We start from the raw sequence: 22118 nt of genomic DNA, 5'->3' as shown, positions 1-22118 counted from the left end.
GACCCTATGAAGTAAAAGACCCCATAGCCCATAAAACACATTAACAGTCAAAGGAACCCCTCAAATCATGTCCAAGAGTGTGAGGAAAAGAGTCCCACTCTTGGCAGGAGAAAAAACAAACTCCAGAAATCCAGCAAAGCCGCTGGGGGACTCACTAGGTTAGGAAATTCAGCCTAAACAGAGAATTCTCCCTAACACCAGGTATCAAAGTGGTCATCCCACGCATGTCTCATAAGCACTACTACCTTGACACGTTAGATGGCCAGGATGCCCATTTCGGAAGAGCAGTCTTACAGAATGCTCTAAAATAGGATCACAAAGGGATTTGCACTCTTTCCCTCCTCCTAGGAAGGCAATACTGCTATGGGAGTCTATCTAAGATGAGGAATCCATGGGAGGACACAGTCCATTAGACAAATTACTTACCTGAGGAAATATTCTTTCTGATGGATGTTTATTTATTTTTATTTATCTATTTATTACTCGCCGCAGGCATGAGGGCGCACAAAAAGAGACACACACACATAAGACAGACACGTCTGACCTGGAATCCTAATCACAAGTGAGGCTGTTTCAATTGAAAAGCAATGTCTTCAATCGTTTGCGGAACGTGAGGAGATTACTATATCTTGGTAGGTCCATCGGAGGTACATTGCAGGACCAACGTTCCTGGACTGGAAAAGAATGACCACTCCCTCTTGTTCTCTTAACCTTGGGGCAAATAAGCCGAAAGGTATTACTCGAGCTGGTGTCTCTCCTATATGTTTACAAGGCAATGCTTTCCTTAAAGTAGGATTGTGCAGATCCAAAAAGACATTTATAGTAATTACTTTAAAAAGGATCCTAGATGCAACTGGCAGCCAATGTAATTCTTTTCTGGCAGTGGCCACATGGTCTCTTCGTGATTTGTTTTTAATATATACGCACTGCATCATTCGGCAACATTTTTAATTTATTTATGCAGCTTTTATCAGCACCCCCAGCAGCACATTGCAGTAGTCTAGTCTGGGCATAACAATTGCCCGGACTAGAATTTTACAATTCCTGTTAGTAACGTATGAAATGGTATTGGGATTTCTTCACCACACTGTCTACTTGAGCCTCAGCACCTAAGCCCACGTCCAACATCACACCCAGAGTCTTCACCTTATCCTGTGCTTTGATACCGTTTCCATCAATAGTGAATCTTGTAAAGCATGGATTCAGTTTTGTTCTGTCCTGTGATGATCCAAAAATCAAAATCTACGTTTTTCTGCTGTTTAAACATAGCCAATTGGCAGTCATCCAATCTTTCACCGTTTATAAATGCTTTGCATTTTCCTGGTGTCCTCCATGTAATCTCCACACAGCTCTACCAAGAGCTGTGTATCGTCGGCATAATTTGTAAACTTTGCCCCTATCTTCTCTAGAAGACTACACAGTGGGTCAATATAAACGTTAAAAAGGGCCGGGGACAGGAACGCTCCCTGTGGAACTCCACAGGTGGATATTCTATCCATCGATGTGGCCTGACCCCAGCAGACCCTTGACTTTCTATTTGAGAGGAAAGATTCAATCCATCATATAGCATCCTTTGAGCAGCAGCCCACGGTTAACAAAGTAGTTAAAAGATTTTGATGATCTAAAAGATCAAAAGCTGCTGACAAGTCGAGCAGCATCAGTAGCCGGCTTTACTCCGATCCACAATTCCCACCATCTGGGTCTGTAAGTCCAAGAGTGCACTCTTGGTTCCATAATTGGTTCTGAACCCTGATTGTCTGGAATGTAAAATATTTTCCTGCTCTAAGTATTCCTGAAACTGTATTGTGGCCACCTTATCTATAATCTTTAAAAGAAATGGGATATTTGTAAAAGGCTTCAAATTGCTTGCGTCCATGGGGGTCTAGTCCCTTCTTTTTTTGTAATGGTGTGACCACTACTTTCTTGATACTCTCAGGAATAGTATTATGTATAAAGGTGGCGTTTGTAAAACGTGTTAACAATGGTGCAAAAGTATCAACATTATTCAGGATAATTTTTGCAGCAATAATATCGCTGGGGCAGGATGTTGGTCGCTTTTTCCTCAATGTCTTCTCCATATGTTTAACAGAGATAGCCAAGAATTTAAACAGTGGGGAACTTTCCCCTTTAATTCTCACATCTGTCTCAGACAAGATGTCTGGGGTGGACTCGGTCATAATTTTTGTATATACCCCTGACACTTTGTCTGCAAGGCTTGCTGTATTCGTATGCAATACTCATTCATAGGCGGAAAAGCTTCAGATTCAACCTGCGGCTTTTCTAAAATCTTCAAAATCTCGAAAAGCTTCTGGGGTAATTCATAGAATTCGGCGCACAAGTGGCACACGCGGCTGGCGCACAGAGTGCGCGTGCAGCAGTCTGCACCAGCCGCGTGCGCCAAAACCCATTTAGGCGCACAGCGTATTCATGGATTAATACATCCATAAGCAGCCGTAGCGCAGCGACCCTGCAGCAGCGCCAGTTACGCCCCCAACCCGCCCTGTGCACCAAAAACATTGCACAAATCCAGTACATGGCACAAAGGCCAGTGGACCAGTATACAGCCCCCCAACCATGAAAATGCGTGTAAAACTCCCCGCGCACCCCTCTGAATACACTTACCCCGCTCGCGCCAGCGAAATCACGTGTAAAACTCCCCGTGCAGCCCTCAGAATACATGAACCCTGCTTGCGCCAGCAAAATCGCATGTAAAACTCCCCACGCACCCCTCGGAATACACGTACCCTGCTCGCGCCAGGCCTATCGCGTGTGAAACTTCACATGCACCCCTCGGAACACATGTACCCTGCTCGCGCCAGGCCTATCGTGTGTAAAACTTCACACGTACCCTGCTCGCGCCAGCGGAAACACATGGAAAAAGTCCCCCTGTGGAGTGGGCTGCCTGCGGAGCATGCCCAGGGTGGATGGGCTGCCTGCGGGGTATGGACTGGCGTGATGGGCTGCCTGCGGGGCATTCCCAGGGGTGATGGGGTGCCTGCGGGCTATGGACTGGGTGATGGGCTGCCTGCGGGGCATGCCCAGCAGTGATGGGCTGCCTGCGGGCTATGGACTGGGGTGATGGGCTGCCTGCAGGGCATGCCCAGGGGTGATGGGCTACCTGCGGGGCATGCCCAGGGGTGATGGGCTGCCTGCGGGCTATGGACTGGGGTGACGTGCTGCCTGTGGGGCATGCCCAGTGGTGATGGGCTGCCTGCTGGGCATGCCCAGGGGTGATGGGCTGCCAGCGGAGGTAAGAATGCACAGTTTCTGCATCTCGTTAACATCTATATGCCCTTCGATACAGTGTTTAAATCATTCACCCTTTTTGGGATAAATTTGACGATGTAATTCTGTATTTTCTGCCTGAGAACTCACAGACAACAATATATTTCCATGGTTAAGAGTAACAACATTGCATTACCGTAGAAATCACGATTTTTTCAGGGGGCTGTGCCTGTTTTCTCCAGTGCGCGGGCTCTTTCATTAGGGCTGGCTGCCTGTGTAGGTATGAATGCGCAGTTTCTGTATTACGTCAGCTTCTATACGCCATTCGGTGCAGGACAGCTCCCTTATCCTTCTGCTTCAGCTCGTGCCTTGTATGGGTTAATACCCATTTAAACCAATGATAGACTTGTTAACTTCCATACATAAACCATTACAGGATGATTTCTGCTCCCATCCGTTTCTAGTTGTTCCTCGTACGGGTTAACATCCAGTGAGAAATTAGGACTACATGTCCCAATACACCTTGGAATGTAGATGCCATTTGGGAACAGCGGTCGCAACAGCTGCATCTAATTAAGGGAGGCACGCAGGCCATTTGTTGACTGGCCTATATAAACGAAAGAGCGCAGTATTGACCTGTCGCTCTTCGAAAGTTGGCAGTAAGACAAGACATATACCAAACTGGGCTGCATTTCACTCTACGACACGCCAGAAATCTACGAGCTTTGTCGGCGGTGTGTCGACTTTATAACGGTAGGGACTGGAGCTGCGTTTGCTCTGAGTTTGTCATTTTCACTAGTCACGTTGTGTGTATGCAGATGTCGTAGTGAGATTAAATTGGGGAGTCCCTGTATAAATTATGCCACTTTTAACGACTAAAGTTGGCTTAGAAGCTCTGGGTCACTGAAATGTGCTAACCCACCCAATAAGGCTTCTTTTGCCTGTGAGAATGGCTCTGCCTACGGTTTTACTGGAAGCTGCCCATGGCGAGTAAGAGCCTTCATTTCTGGTGTCAAAAGGCTTTAGAAATTCAGAATGAGTGGCCGGTTTGTTGGACTCTTTTTGAGCTTTAAACGGATTGCTTATCTTAAGTCAGGATGTGGGTGATGGCTCCGTTTTCTAAACTAACACAGGGTTGTTGCGTGAGTTACATTGCTGCTGTCTAAGAAATATGTAATATAATTGATAATAAACTAGATTCTGCCTATATATATTTTTTCTTGCCCGTGTAGACATACTCGATTGGGTGGTGAACTATGGCAGTAATCACGTTAAGTGCATTTTATCGGTGCAATGCATAATGCAATCAACTCAAGGTAATGTTGTGTGACTTTTTGCCTTTATAACCTCCCTGAGTTGAAATAGATATTGAGACATTGTTAACAGCGTCCTCCATCTTTTCTGCCTTCACACTTTTTAACAGATGTCTGGAAGTGCATTATAGTGGAACCCTTTTAGAAATCTGACAGTGGGCATTTGAATTTGTTAAGACACTCAACACAAACCTTGTTGTGTTGAATTACTGTTTAAGCTACCGCAAGGTAAGCACTTTGAAGATCTAGCTTTACTTAATTTGGTAAAGGTTGCTCGCCTAGCGACTTCTGCTTCTCTCTCCCTCTCCCTTCTCCCGTTTCCTCTTTGCACTTTTTAGGGCAATCTAAACACTTAACATACGATGTGTTGCTCTATGGGAAGTTGGGCTTTCTAAAGTGTGTTTCTTTCATATGAAGTCTTGTTATTTTCAATCATAAGGAGTCCGGCTTTTGTTTGAACAGCCCTATAAGTAGACGAGTTTGGAGCAATGAATAGCTCCACAGACATTGTAATATAACAGTCTGATGAGTGAGGGACTATATTGATTAGTCTTTCTATTTCCTTGTCTCTCCACAGGTGTCACGTGTCCGTCCCTCGCGGGAGGGTATTTCGAATTTTACCACAACAACAGGAAAACAGCTGTTTATGTGTGGGATTCAGCAATAGTCTACTTTGAACCGATTGCAAATTGTTTGGCTCTAATTGCCTTTTTAAGTCAGTCTCCACGTAATTTTTAATGTGGATGTTGGTTTAATAGTTGTGGAGAATAAATGTTTATCTTGAACTAATCAGGTTGTGAGGCAGTGATTATAGCTCCGCCCGCTATACGATCAATTGTGACACATCGTGTTTTTAAGTATATACCCCTGATGAATTTCCCCTGACTGTGTATGTATGGAATGAGTGAGGAATGAAAGATGTTGGGTTGAATGGGAGTGAAGTAGTGTGGAATTTATTAGCTAATCCAGCTGTTATTTTTCTTTAAACCCCATTACTGTGGTTAAGCTTAGAAGTAACAAATAGATTTAGATATTTTTGTTCATGTTGTAATCCTTGACTTTGTGTTTCCTTAAGATTATCTGTACACTTCTCTTTCCCGGTGTACTTAACTTGTCACCGTTGTGGGTTGGTCGTTTTTATTTCCTTTTTTTTGTTCTCCTTTTTTTCTTCCTTTTTTTATGTAAAAATATTTTTATGTAAAAAAAGTTTTTATGGATTGTGTCAAATATTTGTATTAAACGATGAATCATGCCATGTTGGCATTTTTATGATGTATATTTACCATTGAAGGTTAAATAAAATTGATAATTGAATACTTGGTTAAATGCACATTGTTTCTGCATCCACTCCCCACTGTGCAGTGCTTAATACTGAAGTACAAATGATTAGAGATATGAGAACTGTTTTTTTTTCCTTTCTCTATTCCTGCTTCTGATTAGCGAGGTTCGACACGTGACCTTGTGACACCACACTGTGGACCATTTCTTTAGTTTATATTATTTAGGTGTTCCTAATGTTAGGGGGCTTTTTTGGTCCTACGGTTTAATCCCCCGACCTCTTTTGTGTGCATTGCTGCCTGCGGGGCATGCCCAGGGGTGATGGGCTGCCTGCGGGCTATGGACTGGGGTGGTGGGCTGCCTGCGGGGCATGGGGAGGGTGGATGGGCTGCCTGCGTGTATTCCGGGGGTGTGCGTGGAGTTTCACACGCAATAGGTCTGGCGCGAGAGGGGTACGTGTATTTCGAGGGGTGCGTGTGAACTTTTACACACGTTTTGGCAGTGTGTTCCCTCCTGGACAATGCCCCCCCTCCCCATCCCCCGCAGGCAGCCAACACCACAGGGGACCGCCCCACACCCTTGGGCATGCCCAGCAGGCAGCCCATCACCTCTGGGCATGCCCCACAGACAAGTCACATGGCACCATGCACTTGGGAGCCCCGACACATGTCCCCCACCCAAAGTGATGGGCACCTGCCAGCAGGCCCCGACACATGGCCCACCAAACAACATGTCATAACAAAACAGACGCATGGCCCTAATGCTAACCCAAATCCCCTCTGCCCCCCAGTACAAGCACGCAACCATCCACTCCACCCACTCCAAATTAGCCATGCCATGAGAGTCTCAAAAGAACCAGCGTGGCCATGCATGAGTGTACAACAGAGCCACACAGTGGCAACACATGACCGAGGCAATGCATATAGAACTGCTCAAAAGCAATGACAGTACACCACACCAATAATGAAGGCATATGAAATGTATTGAAAAAGGTAATGAAATAACAAAATTAAAAAATCAAATGTGCAAATTAAGAAATAATGAAAGGAAAAAAATGAAAAGAAAGAATTCCAATGTAAAACAAAAATCCACAACAGGAAACTAGAAAAGTGGTCCATTGCCATTGTCCATATAAAGTACAATAAAAAAAAAATTAAAACCATTGATCCATGGAAAGTTCCAATAACGAAAGTATGTACAAGTCTTGAACTACTTACAATGCAAGTCCAAAGGGCCCATGATCCCAAAAGAAAAGGAAACCTACCAAAAAACCTATAAAAAAAACGATACACATAAAGTGGAGCAATGTGCATGAACTCCAAAAACAAATACTAAACAAAGGAAACCTAACCCTAAAGAACTATGTACAAAGGCGGCAGGCAAGTCCTATGGCTCACTCTTCGATGTTCCGGGCTAGGGCATCATCGAACTCCTCTTCAACCTCCTGGAGGTGGGCCTCTCCTCTGGCCTAGAGGTGTCGCAGGGATGGAGCCATGGCCTCCTCCAACTCCCTGCGAGTTGCCTCGAGGCACTCAGCCCGCCTCAATGCCCTGCGCATGGAGTTCTCCACCCTGACCATAGTGAGCTGTGCCTCCACCGCCCGCCGTCGCTCTGGATCTATCTGCTGGTCCAACCGCTGTCACACAGAAGACACTCCAAATCCAGGGTCCTCGTGCCCTCTGGCCGATGCCTGCCCCAGTGATGTTGATGGCCCCGAGCCATCATCGCTCCCACCTTGAGCCTGCTGCTGCCGTGCATGTGCCCTGCCTGTCGATGCCTGCATGTCCTCCTCTTGCTGGGGTCCAGTTGGTGGGGTGGCCACCCCTGCTGGACCTCCAACTCCCGAGTGTCGCAGGGATGTGTCCTCCACCAGCCTGGCCGCTGGCTTAGGGGCCGCTCCACAAGGTGCCCAGGTGATACTTGGGCAGGAAGATGGCACGGAGGACGACTGGCGCATAGGGGGTGCAGTTGAGGAGGCGGTCGCTAGAAGAGCCAGCTCACGGAGGAACCCAGACTTGGTGACCTGTCCTAGTAGGCCGACGCGGTCAATGAGATATTCAAAAAGACGTGCATTGTCCTCACGAGAACCCTGCACGTCACCCCGAATACCAATTTGACGCAACGCCACTCCAGCTAGGACAGGCTCAACCCGGTCACGGATTGCCACGTCCGCAGGCAGAGGAAGGCCAGTTGTTGTTTGCGCATCCCCACCCTGAACACGGGTCTGGACGAAGGCATCCCTGCTGGTGCGGGATGATGCAGTCAAAGGATCGGGGACAGGATTACACACAGGGCCCTCCGCAGCAGCCTGTGCTGCCTCCTGTCCCTGCCCCTGGACTGCACCCCTAGCACCAGTGGAATCCCCCCCTCCAGGCCCCGTGCGTGGGCTTTCCACGGCCTTCTCAACTGAAACCCCCACCAACCGAGATGACTCTGTGCCATCTTCCTCCATAGAACCCTGTGGGGGCTCAGCTGCCCCTACTGCTGCCGAGGAGTCAACCTCCGCCTCCTGAACCTCCCCTCTGCGGCTGCGGCCCTGGACGCGGCACCAGACTCCTCACTCCCGGAAGAGATGACAACGTGGGAAGAGAGCTGGGCCTTGCGTCTCCGGCTGGCGGTGGGATCCCTGCCGCTGTGCTCCACAGCTCCGTCTCCTCCCTGATTCATCAGTCGATGCTGCAGTCAGGGAGAGACAAAACACAGGCATCAGGGCACTGCACAATGGTCGGATACACACATGACAGTTGCACATGAGTGTCAGTGTCAAACTTCACAGATGGCATCAGAACCCCCAACACTCATATCCTTTGAATCCACACACATGCACAAATTAACTAGAATCATGCAGCAAGCAGCATCATCCATACACACACAACAGCATGAACATCTGAAGGTTGGCATGACTTTACAAGCAACATGCGGAGTGCCTAACACATGCACACATGCCAACAGACATGCATCTGTACATATCCACTACCTGTCACAGTGCAATCATCGGCAACTATGTCACATCTGCCAATTGGGTTCCTACATGTCTGTGTCACATGCATCCATGGCGTTTCACAGTCACACACATGTCAAACACACACACGCACATGTATGCCGTGCACGTACATGAAGGTGAAACCAGCATCCATGTGTCACACCCCAACCATGCCATAGTACATACACAGAAATGCCAACATGTGTGCATCTCCACATGCAGTTGTGCATCATGCTTTCAAACACATACACCATTGATGTACATCACACATGACAGGACTCACATGCAGCACGGTCATATCCCTGCACATACACATCCATACATGGGCCTTTTCAGACATATGTCCAAGCTGCATACTCCTGGCACACCTCCATGCACTGCGTCCAATAAGTACGCATGGACACTTACTGCTCGACTCCGGACTACTCTGCCTCTCGAGGATCTGGCAGTGAAGCGCTGGGTTAATGCGTTCCAGGACCCTCATGTTGTCGGTGGTAAGGTGGACCCGGCGCCTCTCTGCACCCGCTGCTGCCAAGAGGCGCCGGGCCTTCCTGAAGGTCCTGGACCTGAAGTCCTCCCAGCGCTTCCAGACGTGTTGTATGTCGCGGACTGCCACCCCCTCCATGTTGATGGCAGCCACGATGTCCTTCCTGATCCCCTCACGTCCATCCTTGTCGGCGCGTCTTTTTCCGTAGAGGGCATCATAATGCACCAGGACTTGCTCCACCAGGACACCAACTTCTGCAGCACTGAAGGTGGTAGCCCTCTGCCTCTCTGGCTGGGGGTCGCCAGTAGTCTCTGATGGTGTTTGACCCGACATGGCAACGCCAGAAGCAGGTGTGGATGAGCAACTGGGTCCTGGTGCTGGGCTGTGGAGCGATGGAACTTCAGTCGAGAGTCTTCTGTTCCAGCTTGGTGGTCACAGCAACTGGACCCCTGCAGATGGCTGACGTGCAGGCACCAAATAGCAGGGCACCTGGCCAGCAGGCAGGCAGGCAGCAGCAGATGGCTGGTGGGAGTCAGCTCGGGGCTCTGGGGGGGGCAGGAAAATGGCCTTCTGGGCAGCAGCGCGGTCTTCCGTGTGTTGTCACGTGGCCAGCTTGATACAGAGTGATTTGGCACGTGAAAAAACAGCACGTCGGCGTGTAATTCGAGGAAAGGCCCTTAGCGCATAACCGCATCTGTGACGTAACACACGCAGGCGTTCCCCTCATCACGGGTGCATAGTGATTCAGCACGTGAAAAAACAGCAAGTCTGCGTGTTAATGCGTGTAATTCGAGGAAAGGGCCTAAGCGCGTAAGTGAGGTGACGCACGCAGGCGTTTCCCTCAGCATGGGTTAAAAGTGAGCGGGGCCAGCAGTTCGCTGTACATGCCTTTCGTGTAGACCGTGAGTGTTGCTACATGTTGTTTCACGCGTCATCACAACTTCACAGCGGATCAAGGACGTATCTCTTCTTTTGGCGGGGGTAGTGCCTACACATGTTTTTCATTATCACGCTAGTCAGACGGTGAGTCGCGCACGCTCTTTTTCCCACTGCAGGTGCCCCTGTGTAATGCGTACCCGTTTTTGAGGTCATAGTAGCCTGTGTGTCCCACGCGTACTTGTTTTTTGTGTCCATGGGTGCCAACGCTTACTGAGGGAGGTTAATTCCACACACGTGGGCTACTGGAGGTTGCGTGCATGGTTTTACTGCAGTTTTGAGGTGCCTGAGCATTGCGTGACCCGTCACTTTATCACCTTGGTCACATACAGCCTTGCAGGTGCACAGGAGTGCTGTTAACATCTTGTATCCCACCCCCTTCACCCCAATTGCCCAGGACAATTGTCGTGTATGCCTCCCATTGGCACTACTACATCTGTGCCGGCACTACATCTGTGCCATGGTTGGGAGGCCACGAAAGGTGAGGGGCGCCTCAGCTGGGCGTACTCCATGTGGCGGGCGTGGTCAGGGATGTGGCCGGGATGACCAGGGAGTAGGGGGACTCCAGGGTGTCCAGGGTGGCCGCAGAGGGGGAAGAGGCAGGGGTGCGTCACTTCGGTACGATGATGTGCCACGTGTTGGTGCAGTCATGCCACCACCCCCTGTGGTTCCGGGAGATGCAGCTCTTGCATCTGGCACTGGCGCCCATGTGACCCGGCAGTCCGTTTAATCATTGACTGCCACGGGCCCAAGGGTAGTGGTAGCTGCAGGTGCAGCTGTGGACACCACCACCCAGGCTCAGGGTCCACCAGCGCATGCTGCGTTGACACCTGAAGAGTCCCAGGATGATTTCCAGGAGGCACACGGTAAGTGCACGCAGGGCTGCCCTGACCGAGGCACATGTCCCTGGGCAGTATTGTCATCTGCTTCCCCGAGCAGCCGGGTGTTGGCAAGTGCATGGGCAGATGCGGCCGACACCACCCCGGCTGTGAGTCTACCATCCAGGACAGTCCCGGTCAATGACCTTAGCACAGCTGCGCAGGGTCAAGTCAAGGGCGCCCAGCAGCCACTGACGCAAGTCAGGGCTTCCATCCTTGTTCCACCTGCCACTCCCTTGGTTCAATCCACCAGCGCCACTGCCCATACTGATCAGGGGGGCATTTGCCAGTCAGGGTCCGGACCACTGTCCAAGAGGAGTAAGGTTGCACCTGCAGAAAGGCTGGGACCCCAGACACAGCTCCGGCCTCTGGCACTTCGAGGAAGAAGCCTTTCTGCAAACAAGAACTGGACTTCCTTGTGGACTACGTGCGGGGACACAACCGTGATATGCTAGTGGGCCCGAATTGTCACACTACGGCTGCCCAGCGTATGTCCCACTGGAAGCATGTTGTGGAGAGTGTCAGTGCATTCGGACATGATGTGCGCACAGCTCAGGAGTGCAAAAAGCGTTGGGATGACCTCCGACACTGTGCTAAGGCGAAGCGTGCCTCCAATTATGCCATGACTCAGGTGACTGGTGGTGGGTCACCACTTGAGGAGGTAGATCTCACTCCGCATGAGTCGATCATTGCAGAGTTCATAACGGCAGAATTGTACGAAGGAGTGGGAGAGATGCTGGACTTTGGTGCCCTGTCCAGTGAGTGTTGTCACGTGTTTGTCCAGCCCATGTGTGGTTTGCTTCTGTGATGTGTTATGCTTGACTGCCACTACATGCTATGTGTACATGGTTCTCATGTGCGAGTCATGCAATGCTTCACTGATGTGTGCCTACTGTGAAGCATGCTGGACATGTAGAGCAGACGGGGACTGTCCTCATCACCACACCTGCACCCTGCTCACATGCTAGTCACCCGGTTGCCCCACCGGTCCATGTTCCAGCTCACTGGCCCTTCTGCATGTAGCCTGGGGTGTATTTCCACTCAGCACTGGGACTATGTCATCGCATGACTGACGTGCATGTGTGTTCTGCTTGCATGCAGGTACTCCACGTAGGCATGCTCCCTTTCCCCTCCACCCCCCTGCACCCCAATTTCACCATGGCACTGGTGGGTATCATGTTGGAGTACTGCAATGGCCTGTTCAACGCTCCTGTGTACATGCACACTTCCCCCTGCCAACCTGCCAGACGCATACAGTGGGGTACATCCTTTTTCCTTGATGCAGGGTGTCTCACTCGGACTGTGCAGATGGCAGATGCTCCGCAGGGACATGAGTGCCCATTCATGCTCCATGTCCATTCCATGCATGCCCCTATGTGTCCTTGCCCGGATGATCATTGTAGTACCTGTCCAGGATGACCTACATTTAATGGCATTTGATCATCCATTCCATGCCCACTCTAGCTCAGTCCTGCATCACGCACATGTTTAGGGTGTCAGTCTGTGTGGGGCACAGGCCTCCCCCTGTTTCAGGCCCCCTGACTCTGTTCAACTGGTGTAGTGGCTTCTGCACACATGGGTGTACTACTGAGGGTTTGTCGTGTGTCCTGCTTATTGTCCCATTCTCATCTGCTGTGTTGTCAGTTGACTCAGATGATGCAATTGACGCTAGTCAACACTGTCTGCCAATACACAGGTCTCTGGTCACCCTTTAGCTGCCATGCAATGCCTCCCTGCATTTTCACATAGGGGGGTGGGGGCTTGCTTGTAGCCATGCAACCCATTGCATGCATATTGCACGTGATGCCTGAATTTGCCCTTAGACTGCCGTCATGTTTATTGTTTGACATCATAATGTACTTGTTCATGTAGAAAGTGGGTAACATACACATGTTCTTCACTGCATCAACCCACTTCTGAGCCGTGTTACACCGTTCTACATGCCTACTCACTGCTGCAAGGTCAAAGTGACCTGGCATGTATGGTCAGATTTTCATCCCTTCTCTGTCATAAATGCCACGGGCACAGGTGCAACCTTTGACACATGTACTTAGTATTGGAATTCCCTAGTGGGTGTTTAGCAAAGTTGATTGTCAATCTGCGGACTGTATCAACTGGTATAGGGCGCAGATTGAATGTAGCCTGCCAATCAGGTTGTAATGACTGTGGAGCTGCCTTTACGTGTGTATGTGTACACTTTCACATACATCAAAGCAAGCAGTGTTGTAGCTGCTTGCTTTGCTGTATTGGATGCTGTTCATGTTCACAATACAGGTGTATAGGGAAAGTGGTGTTTTTGAATGCTTTCACATGTACATATGCAAGCAGCTTCAACTTTGTGTAGTGCAACATTGCGGTGACTCACTTATGTGTGTGTGAAGGTGTTCATTTACACATGTGTCTTCCGCAGCTTTTTTGTTGACGGACTAATATGTAGTTGATTGACGTTAATGCTGGTGAGATTTCAGCATTGCGCATGTTATGTTCAACTGGCACAATCCTGAAGGTGCATTATGTGTAGGCCCAGGCCCACTTAGCTAATATGGTGGGGCCTGGCCATGAAGAATTTACACATGAAATATTGGAATAGGGCACATTCATAGCACAATGTGCTCAATCAGGCCCTGAGGGGTGTTCTGGAGGCTTCATGGCCTGCAGCTCGGACCGTACTAGGCGTTAAGGTCCCTCATGCCTGGTTGCAGGCCCTTGCTTTGCTCGGGACATTCACTATATCTACATGGCCCATGACACCCAGTATGGGCCGAGCTGTAGGTGGATGAAGCTATATTGGTGATGATGAATTAGTGATGCATGTGTACATGCATATTACGTGTGTCATTGTGTGTTTGGATTCACTTGCAGCAGTGGTGCATTTGCAGTTCAGACATGCTTATGGTATGTGCCATCTCTTTGTTGTCATCTGTCTTTTCTGCCTGTGACATGTGCCTGACCAAGGTGATGTCTGATGGAGGTGATATACTACATTTTGTACTTGTGTAGGCTTTGCTGTTTGGACATATCCATTTCTGCTTTTGGGATGTGTTTGCATATCAATGCCACTGGATGCATGCCAGGTTCTCATTTGTGTGTGACATGTCTGCTTCATGTGTTGGCTGTCGATGTGATGTCTATGTGTGTGTGGGTTATGTGCTTCTGACATGTGTACTCATGTTTGTTTTTTTCCCCTTTTCAGATGATGACGCAATGGAGGCAGAGGATGGTGATGTCATGCCAGACACAGGGTAGCTATCGCACCAGCAACTCGGCACAAGTGGGGGTCATGGGGTGGTAGACCACGAGAACCCACTTGTGCTCCAGACCATCGTGTCTAGGGCTGGCAATGAGTCTAGTCCGGATGATCACTCTGACGACAATGTCGAGTTGGATGCGTGTCATGTCCATTCGTCAACGGTGAGAGATTCTGATGTGGACGATCCTCTGTCCGCGACACCTGCACTGAGGGGCCAGATGGTGGTGGGACCTCCGCCTGTGGTAGATCGGGACACACGGTCACACTCCACACCAGTTGCTGATGTGCCTGGGGCATCACGTCAATGGAGGAATGTAGTCCTGCAGCCGCAGGCGTTGCCAACCCAACAAGGACCGCGGCTCCTTGGGCCCCACGGGTGTCAAGCTCAGCAACGCGGTGGCTGTGCGCCACCAGGGTATACTGAGTGGGAGCAAGCCATGGTTGCCAATTCCGAACAGGGGCAACAATTGATAATATCGCTCAGAGCATGGAACATGTGGCCCAATCCGTGCTCCCCCCTGCTAGGCAGGTGGATCTCCAGCAGCGGACGGCACAGTCCATGGCCCGCTCACTCAGGCTGGGTATGGCGACCTCAGACAGGGCACGCCGGGCTGAAATGGTGTCTCTGCGTCAAGCAATTGCTGCTCATGCAGAGGCACACAGGGAGGCCCTGAGGGATGACCATAAATCCCTCCGATCTACTCTGGGTGTGCTCTTGATGTCCCAGAGGCAGCTGACAGAGGAGAGGTTGGAGCAGCTTGAGAATACCATCTCGGCTGAGCTACGTGCTTGCCGGGAGGTGTTCCAGATGCCATGCCAGGCCATGCAGGAAGAACTCCATGTTACTCGTGTTACCTTGCAAGAGGAAGCACGCGTATCACGCAAGGTTCTGCATGCTGACCTACGTGTCATCGCCGCACAGAACCAGGCTCACTGGTCCCGCAGACTTGCTGCCGACGAGGGGCAAGCTGCGCATAGGCGTGCTCAGGGTACTGTGCCACGTCCACCTTTGAGTCAGAGGGTGAGGAGGACGACGACTTATCTCCCACACAGGTCGGGCCGTGCAGGCATTGAGCCCATGGAGGTTTTTTTTTATCTCAACATCATTGCATGTGGGTGTTGAGGTGCACCCTGTACCTCCCCCCTCCTGGCTGCCTTCCACCCCCCGGGTTGTATGTGGCCATTTTTGATTTTAATAGTTAGTTTAATTAGTTAATATAGTTTAAAATTGCTCGTCTATTTTGCATTCATGTGACGGTGTGGTGCTTTGTGGCTTTTGAAAGCATCCACTGTCGGTTCCAGCTGGGCCCTTCAAGCTTGTCTCATGTATGTGTTTGCAGCTTGGTGTCCTGACTCACATATGCCACTCCTGCTTCCCCTATCCATGGGCTCGCAAGGATGGTTTGGTATTACAACCATTTACACAAGGGCATTGGACTTTCGTCATATATGTGGCCTGTCTACTGCTGTACTACTTGTGTTAACACCCCTAGTGGGGATTATGGATGTTTTCTCCACGGCATGTCTGCAATCAATTTTCGTGAGTACATTATTGATATGTCCATTTATTGATGTTGATTGTGATGTATGTTCTTTTCTTGCCTGTAGATGTGCTTGATGCACTTCATGCTGTAGACAGTGGCCTGCACCCTTTGCCTGTCAGAGTCACTCTGATGGTGGGAGGGGGCTGGATGTAGACAATGTCAAGTTGGTGCATGTTGAGTTCAGCCCCTGGGGATTGTGGCAAAGGAGGATGCATTAGGAATGTGAGCCAAGAGGCACAAGTCACGGTCCAGTCCTCACCTGAGATGTCCACCTATACTACTACTACTCTCTGTTCCCTTTGGACGGCACGTTGTGTCTGTCTTACCTCTCAGACTTTGATGCTGCCTGAGGGCGCAGTTTTCCTACTGGACTACTGCTCTTTTACTTGTTTCTGACACTCTGATTACTTTAGTCCCTGTTCTTCTTCCTGCTACTGTCCTTGATGCAGATCTGTCCGCCTGTCTGTCGGGCTGTTATTTCCACATACCCTTGCACTGCCTAGGTTTGCCTCTGTAGAATTCTGTTCAACAGCATCTTTCTGTCACTCCTCCTGTCTTTCATCTATTACATCCATGGCTTTATGTTCACTGTTGGCTTTTACCAATGCTATTCAACTGTTGTGGCTCTTGACTTGCTGTCAGCTGTTTCTGGCTATCTCACATTCTCTGTGCCTTTCAAGACTTCTGATGTGTCTGCCTTTCTTTGTTCACACTATCAATGATTGATTGGGTTTCAGATCAACCATCCTGTTGTGCCAGCCTCCTTGGTTATTTTCGACTCAAGTTCCAGCTCTACCGGTCAGGGTACAGAACCTGGGGTTGTCTGGGAGGAGGTGGGATGTAGGTCTCAGACATGGCCCATTAACAACCAGCATGAAGACACACACAGTAAACATTCAAGACTTATTGATGCCTTTTCTGCAGGAAAAGGAGCATCCACACTACATTTGCCAGCAGACACCGGTCCAAGAACTACTAAACCCTTGCCAGTTTGGGTGGGGCACACGTGCGCAAAAGCACAGGGCTTGTGCTCAGACGTCTGACAGAAGCAGGCATGTTTCCAGGAGCTCGAAGCAAGGTGAGCAGAATGAGGGGCCATGCCCCAGCCGACCTTCCTCCAGGCCCCTCACACATGCAAGCTAAGTTGCGCCAGTACTGGGGAGGTTGGCCAGGCGTGGTGGAAGATGCGCACAGTACAGCTAAGCCACGCTGAGGACAAAATGGCAAGAAGCTTTCCCAGTTGTAAGGGGCACACGCAGGGGGCATCGGCCATGTCCTCGAGTCCACCCTGCTCCATAGAAGCAAAGTTGTTAGCGCAGTAGCATTCCGAGACACAAAATAATACAGCGCAAGGGGGGGGCACCCAGCACCACACAAACTCGAGTGCAGTGCATATCATTAGTATATGCAAAGTGCCACGTGTGCTACCTATAGAAATCCACGGCTGGCAGAACGCAACTTGTACTGAAGTCACACCTCGCCACACACGTCTAGCAGGTCACCCAAGGACCATTCTATCATGTGTGATTCTTACCACATGGTCTTCCATTTACCGCAGGGACACGTGTGGCTGCCTTAATGCATTAACAGTGTATGAACCATCACAGGGGCAAGGAAAAGTATACGAACAAAGCAGCAGACAAGAGTGCTTGTTTGGGGAGGAGTCATTAAGTTTGAGGCATGAATGATGTCATGTGTGTGGGGAAAAAACACATGAAAACATACATGTTTGTGTATTTGTGTGTGACATGCATGCATGTGCACAGACATTTGTACTCACCAATGAGCCATGTGTCGCCATGCTTCCCAGCTTCCAGGTCCTGGTTCAGGGTGGACATTCTGTATATGAAACTGTCATGGGTAGACCCAGGGTAGTTTGCATAGACAGAGGTGTTGATTCCCTTGGCATCGCATACAACCTGTATGTTGATGGAATGCCAGTGCTTGCGGTTTCGATAGATGTGCTCAGTGGCCCTGGGTGGACGTAGGGCCACATGGGTGCAATCTATGGCACCAAGCACTTTGGGGAAGTGTGCCACCCCGTAAAAGTCCTGGACCACGGCCTGCCTTTCTGCAGGTGTTCTGGGCATGTATATGTGCCCGCGGACTGAGGGGCACGCAGTCATGATTGCCAACACCTGGTGTACGCATCGTGACTGCGTGGCCTGTGAGACGCCCCCAACTATGGCAGTTGTCTGCTGAATGGCCCAGTGGCCAAAAAATGCAGGACATTGAGTACCTTTTCCAAGGGGCTCACTGCTTGGGAGCACAAGGTGGGTGATGTGAGGTCATCCTCCCACTCAGTGACCAGGTCTAGGATGATACGAGGTGGAAACCTATACCTGCCATAGACCTGGTCATCAGGCATCCCAAAAAGTCTGGTCCGGGGCAGAAAAATGCGGGGCCTGGCTATTCTCCTCCTCCTGCGGTGTCCCACGATCAGTGCTGCGACAAATGGGGCATTCATTGTAGCTGTATATACGTGTTTGTTGTTTACGTGCACTTTTATAATGCGCGCGGGGACGCTTCCGCCTGCCTTCGTGTGGCGGACGTGTTGACGTCTGTGCGCGTCTTTTGTCATGCGTGGGTTTCCCGTATTCGATTACATGAATACGTGTTGTGCGTGTGGGCATTCCTTGTATTTCCCTGCAGTACTTCCCCAGTTATACCTTCTTTTTCACGCATTGTTTCCCATTCCTCGTGTTCCGCCCCGTGTTCTGCCCCCTTTTTGCTGTGTGCGCTGACGTTGTGCGCTTTCACTGTGCGTGTCGCGCACAGCGTTCTGGATGTTGCAATGACGTGTGCGCCCGTGTGCACTACGCACGGATTTGGCGCCCATCCCGGGAAAAACATGCACAGGGCCTTCCATGAATCACACGCGTGCGCTTGCTTTTTCACGCTTGCGCCAGCTTGCGCCACGATTTTCAGCGCACATTTGTTCCATGAATCGGCCCCTCAGTGTGTTATTAACTGCCTTCCCAATTTCTCCATTAAAGAAATCTTTTTTTTGGGTCACTGATACCCTTTTTATAACGTTTTTCTATGTTCTTCCAAATAGTTCTATTTTCCTCATTTCGATTTTTACTCCAAGTCTGTTCTGCCCTCCTCTTCTCTTATTTAAGCTTCATTAATTCTGGAGAGAACCAGCTATGACAATTTATTTGATTCCTGACCATCTTGGTTTTCATAGGTGCAATCTTGTTAACATTACCTCAAGTCCTCCTTGTATCTTGCTGCCAAAACACAAGGTGGATCAAGATCAGAGGTATTTTCCATAATTTCATGAAGACAGCTTTCCAAGACTTCTTTTCGTACCTTTTAAAATTTGTGCTGGTGATTTATTTAGGTATTTTGCTCCTTAAGGCCTGTCTACCTGGCAATGTTATTTGAAACGTAATGAAGAAATGGTCGAACCAAATTCATGGATCCGTAACCATCGACTTTACCGACATATTTCTATTGACAATCGATTCTAATATATTTCCTTTCTTATGGGTGGGCTCATTATTATGAACAACCATCTCTATATTATTCAGTGATTGTTCTAATAGTAGTGCTTCTTTATTGGCACAATCTCCTTTGCATTTATTCAGGTCCCCTAACATCAATGTAGAGCAGTTTGCTGTGTTTAATCTGGCCAATGAATCAGTAAGGTCTTCGTTGAAATTTGCCATGTCATTAGGCGGCTAATAGATCACAACAATATTGGTGCAATGTACAGGGGAGGAGGTAGCTTTTAAATGAAGGATCTCACAGCCCTCACAGCTCATAGGAGATTTAAATAAACATAGTACTCCCTTTACTGTAACTGCCACTCCACCCCCGATTCCACCTTCTCTTTTTTCAACAAAAAATATGTAGCCTTTAGGAGTTGCCAAGTCAATAATAGGTCCAGTTGGGTCCTGAAGCCAGGTCTCTGTAATTGCCATTAGATCTATTTCCTTATCCAGGATGTAATCATGAATATCTATGGCACATTTCCCCAGTGATCTAGTATTGAGCAGGGGTATTTTCATGGTCGTTTGTTTATTAAGACTAAGTCTAGGACTCGTCCTCCTTGGCTGTTTCGCCTGTAATGGTAGCATTATACAATTCTTACCAAGTGTACAGTCCTCCAGGCTTCGGCACAATCCAAATCAAGTAAGTGACACAAAACACGGAAGCACGGACTAGCGTAGACTAGCTTGCCGCTGATGCGCCGCCGCTGACGTGCCTGGAATTAAACTAATAGGGCACACAGACTACTATACTGCTGGGAAGTATAGTCCTAGCATGCAGCTCCCAACTAATGCCAGCTGTGCAGCGAGATAAGGGGGCCTCGTTTTGCACAAGGAATCGTAGGGGAGCAAGAAATTATGTATTTAAAGCTAAAAATACATTTAATACAAGTTTTAAAAAGGTATGATAAAATTAATTAAAAGAAGAAAATCGTCTTTCTCTAAAATCCAATCTAATAAGAACAGACTACCTAGTACACAATTTAATTGATCTGGCTACACAGAATCACAAAGCACATTTAAAATTCAAATCCTCCTCCCACAGATTGGTTAGCGCCCTCCCATACTGCCACTCAAAAGGAGCTCCTTTGCTAATTTAAGTCTCTCTTTCACAGCCATTGTGCCCATGATGATTATAAGCTTAATTAGTTATTTTAAATGAGTACGAGGTGACAGTTCCCCAACGCCGCTGAGCTGGGGGAACAAATGAGAAAACTGAAGTCAGAGGGCACAGTACCGGCTACTTATAGCAATGTCAATGTCATGTCTGATCCCGATGCCAAAGGCTATTGAGGGGTCTCGAGGCCAAGCCACACAGCACCCCCTGCAAGTGGAAAATTACCAATGTTTGCAGTTGTGCATAATAAATATAAAATGGGTATTCCACGGGAGGAACATCCATCAGCAAGAACATTACCAGAGGTAAGTTATTTGTTCTTCTTGCTCTTTTTTAGGAACAGGCTTGGCACATGGGACACGGCCAAATTGGGAACTGCAGTGCTAGGATTGAGATGGCAGTTACTGGGTGACAGGCTGGGGTTGTGCCTGCAATGTTTAGTAACAGTGATATGGATCCTACATGTACGACTTCAATGTTCAACCATGTGCTCGATGTCAACTCTGCAATCTATCAGATTCTCCATGCCTCGTCATAATCCAGATTTGGGTGAATCGCTCTCAAAATCCTCTACAACCAGATATGTTTAGCTTTGTCATCTGGCCATTGAGATGAATTACCTATTTTAGCGTTCTAAGGAAGCCTCCATGCCGAAGTCCAGCAATGCCTCCAATAGATAAACAATGTAGAACTGCTATTTTATTCTAGCGTTTTCAGTCCTATGTTCTCATCAGTAAGGGGATTGTGCAAGTGCCTATGCTCTCATGAGTAAGGGGATTGTGCAAGTGCCTATGCTCTCATCTGTAAGGGGATTGTGCAAGTGCCTATGTTCTCATCAGTAAGGGGATTGTGCAAGTGCCTATGCTCTCATCAGTAAGGGGATTGTGCAAGTGCCTATGTTCTCATCAGTAAGGGGATTGTGCAAGTGCCTATGTTCTCATCAGTAAGGGGATTGTGCAAGTGCCTATGCTCTCATCTGTAAGGGGATTGTGCAAGTGCCTATGTTCTCATCAGTAAGGGGATTGTGCAAGTGCCTATGTTCTCATCAGTAAGGGGATTGTGCAAGTGCCTATGTTCTCATCAGTAAGGGGATTGTGCAAGTGCCTATGTTCTCATCAGTAAGGGGTTTGTGCAAGTGCCTTCAGGATTTAATGGTTATACAAATCCCTTTGAGACCAAAGGAGTAAATAGGAGGTAATCGTACAAAAATGTCGACCTGGGAATTTCAACGCCGAAAATGCAGACTTTTTTTTTAACTCCCCCCCCCCCCTTATACCATATATGCGGGGGGGTTTAGAGTATAATATTAATATCGGGGTGGACTGTGGGGGTCTTCCCCCCCACATATATATGTGGTGTAAAGGGTTAAAAAAAAGTCTGCATTTTCGTCCGTCGCAATAATCACATAGATTCTATAAAACAACACAACTTCGCAAACAGCAGTGGAACTATTGATCATAACCAAAGCATGTTGTTTTCCAATGGCTCGTAGGAGATAAAATGTGTTATGGCCTTTGTAACGTTTATAGATGCAAAGCTGGCTCAGGCAGATATAGTCACAATGTTCATTGTCTCAGAGCTATGTACCAATGCATACCTGATGGTCTGTG

The 22118-nt window shown here is 48.8% G+C and overlaps 1 long non-coding RNA gene across 1 annotated transcript; it reads left to right on the top strand.

Annotated features, from left to right (window-relative positions):
* The first annotated feature begins 3844 nt into the window (after window positions 1-3844).
* Window positions 3845-5823, top strand: LOC138492108 (uncharacterized). Its single transcript, XR_011276145.1, has 4 exons — window positions 3845-3978; window positions 4458-4541; window positions 4649-4766; window positions 5116-5823. It is a non-coding gene; the product is annotated as an uncharacterized lncRNA (long non-coding RNA).
* The last annotated feature ends 16295 nt before the right edge of the window (window positions 5824-22118 follow it).

The sequence above is a fragment of the Ambystoma mexicanum genome, chromosome 10, assembly GCF_040938575.1.
Source record: "Ambystoma mexicanum isolate Mex_15411 chromosome 10, UKY_AmexF1_1, whole genome shotgun sequence".
NCBI classification, from domain to species: domain Eukaryota; kingdom Metazoa; phylum Chordata; class Amphibia; order Caudata; family Ambystomatidae; genus Ambystoma; species Ambystoma mexicanum.
The sequence above is the reverse complement of the archived record's forward strand: the minus strand, read 5'-3'. Positions and strand labels throughout refer to the sequence as shown.